General features: G+C 32.7%; 1 long non-coding RNA gene and 1 pseudogene across 2 annotated transcripts in view; one reads left to right on the plus strand and one right to left on the minus strand.

Annotated features, from left to right (window-relative positions):
- LOC144564084 (ABC transporter B family member 11-like) overlaps positions 1–16,707 on the minus strand; it is an 85,457-nt pseudogene that overhangs the window by 20,869 nt on the left and 47,881 nt on the right. The gene's annotated exons all lie outside the window — the stretch shown is intronic.
- LOC144564625 (uncharacterized) lies at positions 12,771–14,364 on the plus strand. Its single transcript, XR_013514676.1, has 3 exons — positions 12,771–12,920; positions 13,422–13,560; positions 14,143–14,364. It is a non-coding gene; the product is annotated as an uncharacterized LOC144564625 (long non-coding RNA).

The following is a 16,707-nucleotide window of genomic DNA, read 5'->3' on the forward strand; positions in this document are numbered from 1 at the left end:
TATTCTAATAAAGTGTAAAAAGGTATTGATGCTTTGTTAATTCATCTATATTGTATAGTAAAAAAAAAACTAATGGGTCATTTTTTATTTAAGAGAAAATTAAATGTGTTCTTACTGATATTTGTCAACCAAATTAATATCAACTGCATAATTTATTTATTTTACAAACTTCTGAGTTTCATATATGAAAAAAAAAACAATTCAGCCGAAATTCGTAGACTGCTAGATATATAAGAGAAACGTATCGGTGAAAATCCAAATTCAATATGCCTGAAATTTTTATAGTGACATCAATTAACATTATTTAAAAGTTAATACACCTTTCAATTAACATTATCCTTATTCTGAATTTTTATATGGTTCACATTTATATTGATTAAGATAACCATGAAGAAACGTTAATACACCTATCAAGTACTGCGTGCACAATTTTTGATGTATAAGATGCACCCTCAGCAATTAAAAATGGTATCAAAATCCTAATTACATGAATGCTACATCAAAACTGCAACATAATTTCCAAAATGTGACTTGTTTCCGATTAATCAAAATCTATTACTTTATTAACTTTCCTCATGACGTATGAAAAATAAATAACAATTAAATTTTATGAAAAGAAAGATGATTTATTTTGGATATATACGTCTTATGAAATATAAATTTTGTAAAAAATGTCCCTTGCGAGCAATATACAAATTATACTTTAGAAACCAATAATATACATCAAAATTTTGAAATAAATTAAATTTGTTAAACATTTGCTAATTAGGGAAATAATATCATGTCTTGTCCAGGCTAACTTGTCACACTGGAGATCTCCAGTTTATGATTTTTCCAATTGTTCCGCCTATATCAGGAGATGAAACTAAAATCCTGTCTTTCACCAAAAGGGATTAATTTATTGGTTAGTCGCATCAATTAGTGCTAAACAAAAAGAATCATGCATGATAAGTTTCCAAAAAGTATAATTAGTATAAATGAATGGGCAATAATTAGTCCTGAATTGATGAATTTCAGGTTGAGCAACAAAATTTGGGTTAATATATTGACAGCGTTCTTTTTGCTTCATACACTGCATAGACAACAGAGTCAAAACAGGAACTTATATGACTCTTGTGCTGCACGATACAAAAACTACTCTGTCAATATGTTTATCTAGGATTGGCGAGGTCCAGGGCAGGCGGTCATGAATCATATAAAATCTATAGCCCTGCGACTGGGGTCCGCGTTTAATAACCTATCCGCGACCGTTGAAGGTATCGAAATTGAACCACTGAGAGAAGGGCCCCGCATCGCCAGAACAGGAGAAGATACGCGGTAAGCAACTGGAGAGCAGCTGGCGCGTTCTGTAGCAGATCCGTTGGGACAGATCATTTTGAATGATTGTTGTTTCTCTAATTTCGTCAGCATATAGGGAATCGATGTATGGATTCAATTTAGTCAATTCATAACTAATTTTGTTGTTTCACCTCACACTTGACGTTTCGCTATTGTTGGATCTGCGTTCCTGATTAATAAAAAAATTGATTCCATTCTTAGTTGTTTGTACAATTTGAGAATTGCTGAGTGAAATTAGGTCTTCAACCTAACAATGTATGTTGTGTTGTTGTAGCTGGATTAATTTCTTTTCTAATTTTCTTGCTTTCAAGTATTTTTCACTTCTCAAAATCCTCAAAATTCATTGAAGTTCAAACAATTCGCAAATTGACCCAAAATTGAAATTTGGTGGCTATTAATCGCTAGAGGTTCACTGTGTAAGGTCATAATTAGGTCTCTCTAGACTTGATCTTGTTGTAACTTGTTTGAGTTGATTTCATATTCACTTCCACCAGAATAATAGCAGTCAAAAACCACATGAGAATACACCAACTTGATATAATCTTGTGTTCTTCTTACCTTATTCAATTTTGTAGTGCATCCCCACTTTGGCAATTTTGCACTTGTTTCCTTTGAAGTTTGAACTCGATACAGGCACCTTGCTGTATCTTTTAGTCCTTTCACTTGATCCTATCTTAATATATTCATAAATGAAATATATATCAGTTCAGTTGAAATAAAGACTGGTACTGTGAGAAATTAAAAGTTGGTGCGGTTGACTATGCTAAAATCTGATCCTGGGGTATTATCAGAAGAAATTTAGTTAAGAATCACCAAAGGTATCCTCTAAAATAACTGTAATAGGAAAGGATCACCAAACATATCCAATTAAAAATAGTTCTGAACACTGAATTATTTGTCATGTCACTAAATAAATTGGTCTCAAGAACTGAAAAATCATAGATTTGTCTCAAGAAATAAATAAATTGTATCATAGTTGAGCAAAATTCAAACTAAATACATTTTGTTAACACCCTCAAAGGTTGGTGGATTCATCACACAAAACTGGTAGCTCACCTATACCAGTATAGGGTCAATCAAGCTGCAGTTGAGTTTGTGATTAAGCTGGTACAATATTTGTACCAGAAAGAATAATGAGAAGCTCGCTGAACAGGTACTGTATTTCTAAGAGTCATAGTTCATTCCTCCTCCGACTTAAACTAAATTCTGGTTCTGGACTAAGTGCCAAAGTCCTGGAGCAAATTTTGTTAGGGTTCCAATTGCTAAACAGTTACTGCAAGCAAATTTTGTTAGGGTCCCAATTGCTAAAGAGTCCTGGAGCAAATTTTGGAGGGAGAACAATAACAGCTTGGACGATCTAATCAAGTTCTTCAAGACTTGAACAATAACAGCTTGAACAATAACTGACATGTACCACTTCTGAACACAAAAAGAAACAGAAAAGATCAGATAAAAAGCACTTAATCTAGTAAAAACAGGTTCTTTCACAGACAAATTGAACAAACTTATGTCAGTTAGAGTGGTGCTTCAATAAAACCATTGGCCCATTGGCCCATTGGAATTGCAGATATTATTTTTTTATCTGCAAGAAACTCAACTGAAATGCTATCTAAATTAAGTGAAAGAGAAACTAGATGGTGGCATGGTGCATCATTTTGTCTCAGCAGGCCTCATATATATAAGCATCAAATATCCAATTGTTCAAACAAATGTTGTACCCAGATGATCCAAACTTCAAATTTCCATTTCCAAGTTATATTATGTTACCATTTTAAACTTTCTTGTTATTTTTTGTTTCACTGTTTCACATTCAATTGTTATTTATTTAATGAGGAGGGTTCCAATGCCTCATCTCTTCATACCTCAGCCATACCTCATATCTCCTCCCTTGGATCTGCATCAAGATCCGTATGGATCTAAGTGCTGGTTGAAATATTTTTCATTTTTTATTCCTCTCCAGTGCTCTATCGTTCTCTCTGAGAAAGAGAGATATCAGCCCCCACCTCCACCCGGTGCCTGCCTGCCTCGTCCCTCCCATCTCAATCTCCTTTTAGTGCAAATGTGGTACCGATTAGCTGACCAGTATTGGTATGTTGTTTGCAAGCATAATTATCTGTTATAGGCTAAACAGGGTAGGTGTTTAATTAGTACACTTTCAAGCTATTTGCAAGCATAATTCAGATGCATCGAACTCTTTTTACAATTTATGATACAAAAGTACAAAAGCGGGGCATGACTCAGGTACTTGGTAATTTATGGTATTAGTCTGGTATAATAACAGTACTACTTTGGCAGTCTAGTCAATACTTGAGAATGGTATCACTATTATTATTTTTTTTTTAATAATATTTTTCTAATTTTTGTCTTATTCTAAATGGTATCACCCTTTCGCTATTGTTTTATTTTACATATTTTCTTTTCATTAAATGGGCAGGCAACATATGCAACAACAAAAGAAATAAAGAGAGAATATCGAAGCTGGTTTGAGAGACAACAACATAAAGCATAGCAGAAGAAAAAAAAAAAAAAAAGTCAAAATGGCAGGGAGCTTAATATTAGAAATCTGCACGCTGCAACTTTTTAATTTTCTTTTACTTGTCTTATTGTCTAGTTTTTTTACTTTCTATCATTTTCTTTCTTTTTCCTTAATTAGAACTAGGTCCTTTCTTTTAGATTTTTTTCAAAAGTCAAAACCTTGTATGGCAGACAGTTCTACTGTCAATTTAATGGAACTTGATTGATTGCTTGAATCCTAAATGCCAATGCAAGTGATTTTTTACTTTATTTTTCATCTAAATGCATGTACAAGCTTTGCTGATCTGGTACTGTGATTTCTTTAATAAGATCAGGGTATACTTATACAGTAAATTACAGAAAAAATACTCATTACAGAGTATAACTTAAACAGTAAATGACAGAAATATCCAACCTATTAACCATGAACAGGAAGAGATGATAAAAACTAAATATCATACCTTCATTTTTGTGTTGTTTCTCATAACAGTATCAAATTTCATGCAAAAGCAAACATTCTCCAATTTAGAATAAAAATTGAAAATCACATAAACTGATCACCCAATTAAGTTAATAAAAATACATTTTTGATTACTACAAAAATGCCAAAATTGGAAAACACCAAAAGTATCATTTCTATGCCTATACAAAAAGTACCATTTCTACGACTCTTTAGTTGGTGCATCGTCCATAGCATCATTCAGTTTTCTTCTCTCACAACTTGAAGAGTAGTGACCATACTGACCACAGATTTTCATTACCATTTCACCTTTTTCGAATTGTAAGTTTTACTATTAAAATTATTGTGTTTCAATATTTGGTATGAGTACACAAATTTTCTGACACAAAAGTCAAAATAATTAGAAACAATTTAAAATTACATAATAATGGTTGCACCATCTGCCGTTAAGGATAAAACAAAAATAAAAAATACAAAGTTGGTTGCAGGGTAGACGACAGTCAAGGTAGTTTTTAATTAAATTGAAACTAATTATAAGATATAAATAAAATAATATTGTAAGAGTTGAAAGGCGAATAGGATAAATTTAAATTTTTAGAGACAAAAAAAATTATATTTATTTTTTAGGATAAATAAAGAAATTGTCCCTAAATTAAAACTCAATATAAACCAACCAGTAATGAATCGATGTACATCTAATTAAAATTAAAATACTGAAAAAACGATAAATGTGAGATACTTTCTTAATAGTGTCAAGGTTGTTAATTATAAATAGTAATTGCATTGTCAAATTTAGATGTGAGGGAATCAAACCAGATATAAAAGGAAATCAGATTAAAAAAGGAAAATGTATGTGACCCAGACAAATGACTTCGGCACTAATTAATTAATCTATTAATAGCAGGATTATTTCTATTGCCTCTATATATATCAAGCACCCCAACGTTCAATATTACATCTGCTTTGATTGTTTCTCGCTCTCTTAGTCTTGCATGCCCTCTCTGTTTTCAATAACAGGGCCCCTTCCGTAGAATAAACTGAGTGTCAGACTCGATCTAGGTTAGTGAACAAACAATCTCTTCTCCAACTTCTTTAGTTTTCTTCGACTTCTTTCAAGTTCCCAAGGTATTTCTTGCAAGCCATCTTTGTTCAGAATTTTCTTGTTTATTTTTTTTTTGGGGAATTTTGTGTTGCCGTGGATATTTTTTGTTTTTCAATCTTCATTTTCATATAAGAATATAAAACAACATGGTCTCTGATGTGGGGCTCATGCATGCCCTCTCACGAGGATCATATATATAACTCAAAATGTGTACACTCTATTTTGAATGGATTGTCGCGGATTCGAATCGGATAGTTCCAATCTAAAACCCAAAAATTGAGTTACTTCACTGGATCTGAATTTAGTCGGTTTTGGGTCTCTAAATCTCGAAATTTGACCAAAAACTGGTTATTTGGATTTTTTTTTTTGGTAGATGAAAAATAATACAAATTTGGTTATTATACTTTCTTGTTTAGAATTAAAATAATTTAAAATTTAAATGTCAAAATAAAGCTGTTACATATAATCTATATAATTTTTTTATGTATATGCAGAAGATCTTGATATTTTAATTTTATTTTGGATAGTATCAAGTTTTTGCCAAAATAAAATAAAATATTGTGTATAGAACCAATGTCGGATGTCAAATTTTCAAGATTTATATAAAATAAAATTAAAATAACAAAAATAAAAGAAATAAAAATCTTAAGATATATTTTATTTGGCCGTAAAATCAGAAAACAAAAACATCAATCAGTGTTACTTGGTTAGAGGTATTTTTTTAACAACTTACTGATTTTACAACTTACTTGTAATTCCATTATTTACAAAGTTCGCTCTGAAGGTCGTTCGCTGTTCCTCGCTCGCTCTATTGTATCAGAATTCCAAGTAACAACTTACTAATTTTACAACGAAGTCGATTAACAACTTACTGATTTTACAGCTGATCTCATCTTGACCTTGATTAGAGGTATTTTTTTAATTTTAACATTCATCAAGTTATATAGGATCATGAATTAGTGTAGAGCCCGGTACAGATTCATACCAACGGTAAGTTTTTTTGTAGCTAATACTGTACTTGCTTTTGGAATCAGTTTAGGTTGTATTATCGAGGCAACATGCTAATCTTAATTAAGCATTACAATGAACAATCAGATTAGGTTGTATTCATCATGATAATTGATAGAACCAACAACATATACATGCCAAACTATATCTCACGTAAGCTTACCCTAGAAACATGCTATTTATGATATTATTTTTGTCATATTTCCTTCACAGGTAATTAACCATCATCATAAGATGTAGAAGTATGAACTTCTTTGCAAACACTCCTACTTTAAAAAAAATTACTTTAAGATATATGCACACACAAGAGTTATAAAAGAAGAAAATTTTCATTCTATGACATGATCCATGCTAAGGCACAAGGCATTTCTTTCTTCTCTCTGATTTTGGATCCCACACAGGGACTGCAGGCGACCACTTTGAGAGATGAGAGATTCATTCTATATTGTATTTAGATCCAATTTTATTTTAATATCGATGAATATTGTTAAATATATATTTTTTTTATTGATTTATCTTATTAATAAATATTTGTCATTTTGTATGAGAATTCATTTTTATTATCTTAAAAAATATTCCGTCACAACGCACGGGCACAATACTATAAAATCAAATCAAATTTCCATAAATATATTTTATTTGGCCACATGGGTTAAATAAAAGAAATAAAAATTTCCTAGAAATCTAGTCATAATTTTTTATGTGGTCGCATTGGCACAGTGTAGACTCTAGTCTTTGGGACCGCATCAGTATACTACAACTAGGGTAGAATTAAAATTTCTCAAAAATCTGAGTTTTCTGGTTTATTTTTTTTCAAAAAATGGTAGAAATAAAAAATTTGGAAAAAAAAGTCTATATTTAATTATGTGACTTGAAGTCGATTAACAACAAATTTTCTTGGTTTTTTCCTAATTAACTGAAAGATTTCATTTTGTTTGTTTCCTCAGGTGGTTAATTACAACATAATTGCAAATTTGCAGAACTCAGTACCAGAATTCCATGTAACACCGATTGATGTTTGCATATTGCTGAAACTACTACATGAGTGGGCTTCTTAATTATTTTAGAACTGTTTGTAGGACCCAGCCATCTATGACTATTAATGATATTATGTTTGTTTGATTACAAAATAAGAATAGCCAAATTAAAAATAACTTATTATTTGTGTTATTAAGAAGTAAGGACAGAAAAAAAATTAGAGACAACTATATATGTACCGTGCTACATTTTTTGCCATATAATTGATATTACATTTGAAGAAAGTGATCAAATTCTGACAAAAATAAAAATTAATTAATTAAAAATAAATAAATAAATTTCAACAACAAAAAACGAATTATGTATAAAGCTTATTGATCTCAAAACTTTTTACCGTTACTAAAATTGGAGTGAAATTAAATTGTTCTAAACTCCATGACATTTTATCCCTTTAATCACATCATAAATTCAATTTTTTGATTCAAGCGTCATATGTTAATTTCGAACTTTTTTTATAAACCATAAGTACAAAAAAGATTTTTATGAAACCAACATGATTACTTTTAAAAAAAAAAAAAAACCATAAGAACCGAATGCCATTTCAGTTTTTTTTTTTTTTTGAATCGAAATGTCATTTTAGTTCCAACCGTTTTCACATATTTTAAGAAAAAAATACGCTGAAAAATTATAAAAATTTCCGGATCGAATTGCCATTTCGGTTCAAAAATTTTTTTCGGAACCGAAATGCCATTTCGGTTCCTATAATTTTTATATAAAAAAAAATAATCATGTTGATTTCATTGAAACTTTTTTCTAATTATGGTTTATAAAAAAATTCGTTAATTTCCAACAACTTATTCTCATTTAGTAATTTTTCTATTTTTTTTATTTTGGAAAAGACAATTGATATCATTACATTTTGGATCAGAGACGGGAGTGTTGTTTTTCTGTTATAACCTTCTGACTCAACTGCTATTACTTATCACGGACGGGTGGGTCCTACAGAATGATTCATAGTAAGTACTAACTCACTACATGAAGAGCAGCAGGGGATATTTTATAGAAGAAAACATGAAGGAAAGTAAAGCGGTGTGATACTCGTTACTCGAGACCTGTCAACTCTTCACTTTACTGTAGAGAAGTTGAAACAATGGAAAAATTGAAAATAATTGTAAATGAAACTTGATTGTGTTTCTATCTTTATTAGGGGTGTTCATTGGTTACGGTTTATTTGGTTTTGAACCGAACTAAATTAGTTTGAATTAAACGGTTTGGTTTTTTTTGGTTTAATGGTTCGGTTTGGTTTGTTTTTTAAAATCGAATTATAATTTCGGTTCGGTTCGGTTTGGTTTGAAAATTTTGAAAATCGGAATTATTGAACCGACTGAATTTTTATATATTATGAATTTGGTCCGGACCGCTCTGGTTTATTTCTTAATACTCCAGTTTATTTCTTAATACCCTGGTTTATTTATTAATCAATTGCTTTAAATATTTCAGTTTATTTCTTAATACTCCAGCTTATTTCTTAATATATTTCAGTTTATTTCTTAATACTCCAGCTTATTTCTTAATATATTTCAGTTTATTATAAATCAATTGTTTTAAATAAGAAAAATAATATATTTTGGTTTGAACCGAACAAATCGAAATAAAACTTTAGTTCAGCTCGATTCGGTTGCAATGCTAAATCAAACCGAACCGTTGAACACCCCAAATCTTTATAGATTTGGAGACTTGGCGATGCAACAATGGCAAGTTATACAAACAGGTTTATCTTCTTAATTTAAAAGTTTAATTCAGTTCTTCTACTTTGACAGATGTTTAGTTTATCTTCTTAATTGGATGCATATAATTTTGGAGGATATTCCAAACAGGTTTGCAAAAATGTTCTTAGTATAATTAAAATTGAAATTGAAGTGAAATTAAATTAAAATTGAAATGAAATTAAATTGTTCTAAACCCGAAGACATTATATTCATTTAATCACATCATTAATTAAATTTTTGATTCAAGTGTCATAAGTTAATTTGCATCAAACGATTCATTCAACTCTGCTCATATTACGATGCATTATTCCCAATTTCCCATTTTTTTATATTTTATTCTGGAAAAGACCTTTGATATCATTAACTTTTTCACCAGAGACAGGAGTGCTGTTTGTCTGTTACAACCTTTCTGCTCTCTTGTAAAATCAATGGGTCGGCCGTCGGCGTGCTCTGAGTCTCTGACGCATCTGTAAAACAAGCACAGCTAAGAGGAAAGATCGATGTGGAATGCACCGGTACTTTTAATATTCGTGCAAAAACAGATCGAACGATCTAGATCTAACCTCAAAACTTATGTTACCTCAGGTGGTATCAATACGTCTTTTCTCTACCCCTAAATTAAAACCTCAGTGGAATGCTTTCTCTCCAAGCTTCGTTCCCAATCTTTCCCATATCTTACTAATTAATGCCGAAGATCCTTCCCGTTCCATCGCAACGGCTACACTCCTCCCATACTCTTATTTAATGCCATTTAGTTGTTTCTGTTCATTTTGTTCCTCAACGGAGAAAGAGTGTGCCTCTGTCTTACGAGATTGAAGGAGAGAGCATGCCAAGCCTCCGCCTCTCTTCTCCTCCCGCGCGTGTGAGAGACTATCTGGTGGCTTATCTCGCTCTTCGCACAGTCGCTTTCGGACGCGCCTTTTTCAGACCCTCTCACAGAGACGAAGACAGGCGTCCTCTCTTATTAGCTATTTCTCTCTACATTTCCTCTCTAGATTTCATTTGTAGATTTCACATTACATTATTTTGCAATTTTAACCTTAATTTTGAGAATTTTTCTGTTTCTTTCACAATTTCTTGCAATGTCTTACATTACTTTTTTGTTTCTAAATAAATGAAAAACAGGGAGCCATATTCATCCCAAATCGGTCTACAATGGACATGGATGTAGCTCAGTCACTCTTGACAGAGTCAAAGAGAGATGAAGACGAAGGAGTGGCATCTCTTGCAAAAGAGGCATACGGAAAGCTTCTAGATGACACCATGCTGCAGGGACGGACACACATCCTCTCTTTCCTCAACAACCCTCCTGCACCTGTCGATTTGCTGCCAGACATTCCTTCTTCCACTCAGGTATATTATCTTGTTACTTGTTCTTTAGTCAGGTTTAGTTTCTTGGATGTTCTTTAGGCGGATCTGTAATTTTTTTCCTACTAGGTCTCTATTTCAACAAATTTAATTAGTACAATGTTAGCTTGGTTAGGAGTTGTTGAGATAGCGTGTTGTACCCCACAATTCAGGTATGAGCACGGTGTATGTGATTTTTTTTTTTTTTTTATATATCTTGTTCATTTGTTCTTGTTCTGGTATATCTTGTTCGTTCTTCCTCCACTTGTTGCCATTAGTAATTCAGGTATGCACGGTCTTCCCTCTTTAGCGTTGTTTACTGCTCCGCTTCTAATTGGTATAATAAGGATCTGTCCCCTTTGTTTCTCAGGACTGTTATTCTATCTGATTGCGTCTAACCTCGTTGATTTGTTCTTGATCAGTGGTATTTTGGGGGGTTATTTCCTGTCGACCTTATTTTTTTTACCAAAAGTTTTTATTATGACTGTGATTGATACTCAGTGGAGTGATTTCTGTTTTTCACTGATTTAACGATGTTTGTTTTTCCTTGGTTCTCAATTTTACTTTTTACAGGAAGATTCAACTATCACTATACTTCTTTATTTTTTATATCAGGTTTGGTCTCCTACCCCTTTCTCAATTTTTAAGTTATTTTCATGTGCAGTCAAATACCCCTTTCTCAATTTTATATTTGTCAGGTTTTGGTTTGTATCCTTAAGTTATTACTGTTTCCAGTGATTTAGTAGTCTTGTTTGGCTGAATACAAGTGTGAAATTAGCTTCAGCTCCTTGGTATCTCTTCTGTGACTGATATTCTTTATCAATTTAGGATTGAAATCTACTCTTTATAATTGGCATCAAGAGGTACTTGTTTTTCAACCTTTGATAATTGGCATCAGTTACAATCATGGTTTTATAATTCAATTTTGTTTCATACTATTGCTGCATTAGGAAGTTAACATTTGTCATATGTTAGGTTTTATGTATTGATTTAATATTTTAATACAATTGCAGTCTTAAGAGGTTTTTCTTGTTTTCTAAATGCATACTGGTAAACGGGTGCAGTTACTGGTATGGCACTGTATTTTTAGCACATATGATTGTAACTGGCATCAGTTACAATCATGGTTTTATAATTCAATTTTGTTTCATACTATTGCTGCATTATGAAGTTAACATTTGTCATATGTTAGGTTTTATGTATTGATTTAATACAATTGTATTCTTAAGAGGTTTTTCTGCTTTTCTAAATGCATACTGGTAAACGGGTGCAGTTACTGGTATGGCACTGTATTTTTAGCACATATGGCTCTAGTTGAGCTTGTATGTAAAGGTTGTATCATGGTGTGGGCTAATGCAACTATCTGGCAGCAACTGCCATAAATTAAAAAAAAAAAGAATTGTGGTATCTCTTACTGCATGGGGAAAAAGATATAGTATATTTGTTTTTTATGAAAAAATAAAGGAGCAATATGCTTTTATGTCCGAGTTGATTAACTCATAAACAGACCAAATTGCTTCTTTTCAATAGTTCCAGGACGAAATTTTATGTTTCCCAATTATAGGGGAGGCCAACTGTATGCTTCGGCCTAATTAAAATTTTAAAACTTTTTCTTACTTTCAATCTACTAAATTGGGCATTCATAAAGGAGGGTTGCATTCCCAAACTGTTTGAAAGTTCTTTTTTATTTTTTTCTTCATTCAGAAGGAATACCCACTGTTGGAATGTCACTATTGGCATATGGATGGTCAACTTGACAAAGAAATGTTAGAAACAAATAATTCATTATCATATCTTTTTCATGCATTAGCTTCTTCCAAATTCTAATGGGTTGCTCAAGTTTTGAAATTGAAAATTTCAGATTGCATCAGCTGATGTGTCTCAAATTGAGGACTCACTCCTTGCCAGTTTTGTCCCTGTAAGTAACTTTGGCAAAAAAAAAAATTAGATTATGTTCTCTCTTAAATTTCCCTCTTGCAACAAAAATGTTATGATGTATTTTATTTTGGGTCTTGCATGGAGATGCAGTTTTTTGGATCTTTGGCCTTGTTCTTTGAAAGATTTGGATCACCTTTCCCGGCAAGAGGTATACATACATATTGCCTTTTATACTGTTGTTCTAAATAGGAATTGTTTATACTGTTGAATGATCCAGAATCATTAGATCAAGCAAAGTGTGAAATTATTAGATGTCAAGTTCTGACTATCAATGATACGCCCCTGACTAGATAGGATTTGGTTTTAGTGATATACAGGTCTAGTATTATCTTTCCCTTATCCTCACCTAATCTCTCTCTTTATTACTATCTAGAATGAAGCTCAAGATTTTTCTTTTCATTGTTACACGAAGGTACAAGTTTTGTGTGCCTCAGTGTGATGCAGAGTCGTCAGATCTAATCACAAGGTCAGAGAAATTTTCTATTTCATTATTATACTCTATAGTTAGCATGTTATTCCTAATGTATCAGCACTTGGTGGGAGTATTTATTGAAATACATAACCATGGGTGATGTTCTCATCTTTTTGTATTTTCTTACTTGTTAACTGTAACTTAAAATTGAGAATCTCGGGGAGACATCAGGAGCATCAACCAGTGAGAACTGCTATTTTTCTCATTTTTCCTTTTGTGTAGATTTATCAATGCTATATATTTAGATTTTCGTCTTCTGCAACCTTTGTGAGAACTGCTATTAATTCTTGTGTTTCTTTTTTTTTGTTTTTTTTTATTTAAGTGTCTAAGAAAAGAACAGAAAAGGAAATGACAGGGATCTAAATAACTTGTCTTTTTTGGTTTTTCTTTTTATTCTCATAAACCTCTTTTGATAGAGATCTAAATGACTTGTCTATTCTTGACATGAATTCATTAAGTTCATAATGTCATTTTATTGTGTTTTGTATGATGCAGGTTATTAGTCGTGGGAAATGACTGGGATGCAAATGCGGCATGGCACCTGGTTCTTTTGGTCTGACAGGGTAAAGACTGTTGCAAGACTGTTTCAAGGTGCTTGGAGAGAGATTTCGGATCAAATGATTTACAATTAGAGGTAATTATTCAACATCATTTGGTAATTGTTTCAAGACTGTTTAAGGATGCAAATGTGCTTGTAGAAAGTGCAAAATTAACCCTATAATTATTAATGCAGTTTCAAACGTCTCTTCTTCTTTATCTTGTTTTTGAGACCTGGAAGTTATTAGGGACCCTATAAATTATTCTGATATAAGAGCATCAAGAACTATCAGCCAAACACGCGGGCCCCTGAGCTCACTTGCAGAGAAATTATGTACTGGAAGAAGTACATTTCAAGAAAGTACTATGTTCTATATCAGAATAATTTATGCGAATCAAGCTACTGATAATGTTGGTACAGAGCGGTTTGATCACACATTTGTATATTATTTTTTTATGTGTCCTTATGTTCTTGTCTTGATATGTGTCTGTTTCACAATTGGGTCTTTGTTGTACATGTAAGGTCCTATCGAGGCATAATTGCAGAAAATCTGGCATAGTTACAATTTTTGGCACTGCAATTGTTATTCAGCAATAACTTTGTTGAATTGGTTTATGTTTCTCTGTTTCTAAATAGAAAATTTGAATTGGTTTATGTTTTCCATAACTGATCTGGCAGCAAGTGGCGGTTACAACATGGCCATGGGTGCACCAGTTATTGTGGCAGAGAAACTATACAGGTCTAGTATTACTCCAACTTTTATCTGAATTGTGTTCATATTTTTATTTTTACTAATTCATTTCTGTAGTTCAATATCTATTTTTGTTCTTTTTCAGAGGATGAGTTCCATTCAGCACTGAATAAGCTTCTGGAAGTTTTAAATATTGGTTCTCCTATCTTCATTGGTCCATATAATTAAGTCTCCTGTTTTGACAATTTGGGTTGCCAGTGAGTTAAGTAGTCATATCAGAATCTGTTCAATTTCACTTCCAATTCAGGTCATTGGTCATCTTGCTTTGTCCCTATTAATTGTTTCTTTCTTACAGAAGAGTACTAACCTTACTTCTATGTGGTGTGTACAACAACTCTTGCAAGCTTCACCTTTATCAAGTTAGCCCAAGGGCGATGCTGCTCTGCTTGTGATTTGGAACTTTTTTGCAACATAAGTTTCTTCTTTCAATATTTAGTCATGTTAACCGAAGTAAGATTTTTTTGGTATTTAATGCATAGATGCTTGATGTTCAATACCTGCATGGAGATATTTAAAGTTGGTAGGTTTGAACACCCATCAGACTTAATGGTATTCAACCCTTGTGTACCAGCAAAGGTCCATCAGGTTTTGAGCTAGTAAATGTACCGATCTAAAACCAACTATAGTTGTACCAAAAAAACTGTGGTGGTATAGTATACTTGTCATGCCTCAAAGGCTACTAATTAGACTAAATGGATATCTGAATGAAATTTTTTCAAGCTGTTCAATTGTGTTTTTTCTCTACTGACAGGGCCGTAGTGAGAAGTCATAGGATGGATTTATGAAAGCACGGCACACGTTCAGATCTGCTCCCGAAGGGAAACTATAAAGTAGCCAGCATGGAGTACAACCCTTTATGCCGTTGATGGAGAAAAAAGAAGTATAAGACATGTATTTTTATGCATGAGGATCACGTAGGTACGTTATGCATTGTTTATACTTTATATTTGTTGTATTTATTAGTTATTTAGAGACTTTAGACTGCTTTACCCCTACATAGAATATATTTAGGAAGTGAAATTAGTGGAAAATGAAGACCAATTGGGAACCGGCAAAATAGGGTTCAGTTGAGTTAAAAGTAGGTATGACATGCGAAATTAAGTGCAAATTCTTCTATCTTTTTCACTGAAATTGAAGTTAAGTTACACAGTAAACTGTTCTAGTAGGATTATCCCACGTCAAAATCTTCTATCGTTGTTTTGGTTCGTATGATTATGTCTCCAGTTTTGACAATTTGGGTTGCTAGTGAGTTAAGTAGTCATATCAGAATCTGTTCAATTTCACTTCCAATTCAGGTCATTGATCATCTTGCTTTGTCCCTATTAATTGTTTCTTACTTACAGAAGAGTACTAACCATTCTTCTATGTGGTGTGTACAACAACTCTTGGAAGCTTCAACTTTATCAAGTTATGCCCAAGGGAGATGCTGCTCTGCTTGTGATTTGGAATTTTTTTGCGAGATAAGTTTCTTCTTTCAATAGTCTTGTTAATCGAAGTAAGATTTTTTTGGTATTTAATGCATATATGCTTGATGTTCAATACCTGCATGGAGATATTTGAAGTTGGTAGGTTTGAACCCCCATGAGACTAAATGGTATTCAACCCTTGTGTACCATCTAAGGTTCATCAGGTTTTGAGCTTGTAAATGCACCGATATAAAACCAACTATATTTGTACCTCAAAAACTGTGGTGGTATAGTATACTTGTGATGCCTCAAAGGCTACTAATCAGACTAAATCGACATCTGAATGAAATTTTTTCAAGCTGTTCAATTGTGTTTTTTCTCTACTGACAGGGCTGTAGTTAGGGTATTAATAATGGGGCGGGTACGGGTACCCCGGGTATACCCGGGTAGGGTACGGGTACGTCTCGGGTATGGGTAGGTCGGGTAGGACGGGTATAAGGGTAAGGGTATCTCGGGTATATTTTTCTAAAACCATACCCTACCCGTCCTATACCCGTACCCGTGTACCCCTGACAGGTAGGGCGGGTACGGGTACGGGTAGGGCGGCTACGGGTATTTTTTTTTTTTTTTTTGCTGTTTTTTTTCTGATTTTTTGTTGGTTTTTTTTCTAGTTTTTTGTTGGTATTTTCAATTTTTTTTGGGAGGGAAAAACAGAATTTTTGAATTTTGAAATCGGATGAACAGTACTCGGGTAATAGGGTACGGGTATAGTCGGGTACGGGTAAATTCGGGTAGTCATATCAGAATCTGTTCAATTTCACTTCCAATTCAGGTCATTGATCATCTTGCTTTGTCCCTATTAATTGTTTCTTTCTTACAGAAGAGTACTAACCATTCTTCTATGTGGTGTGTACAACAATTCTTGGAAGCTTCAACTTTATCAAGTTATGCCCAAGGGAGATGCTGCTCTGCTTGTGATTTGGAATTTTTTTGCAAGATAAGTTTCTTCTTTCAATATCTAGTCTTGTTAATCCAAGTAAGATTTTTTTGGTATTTAATGCATAGATGCTTGATGTTCAATACCTG

This window comes from Carex rostrata, chromosome 13 (assembly GCF_964058835.1).
Source record: "Carex rostrata chromosome 13, lpCarRost1.2, whole genome shotgun sequence".
Lineage (NCBI taxonomy): Eukaryota > Viridiplantae > Streptophyta > Magnoliopsida > Poales > Cyperaceae > Carex > Carex rostrata.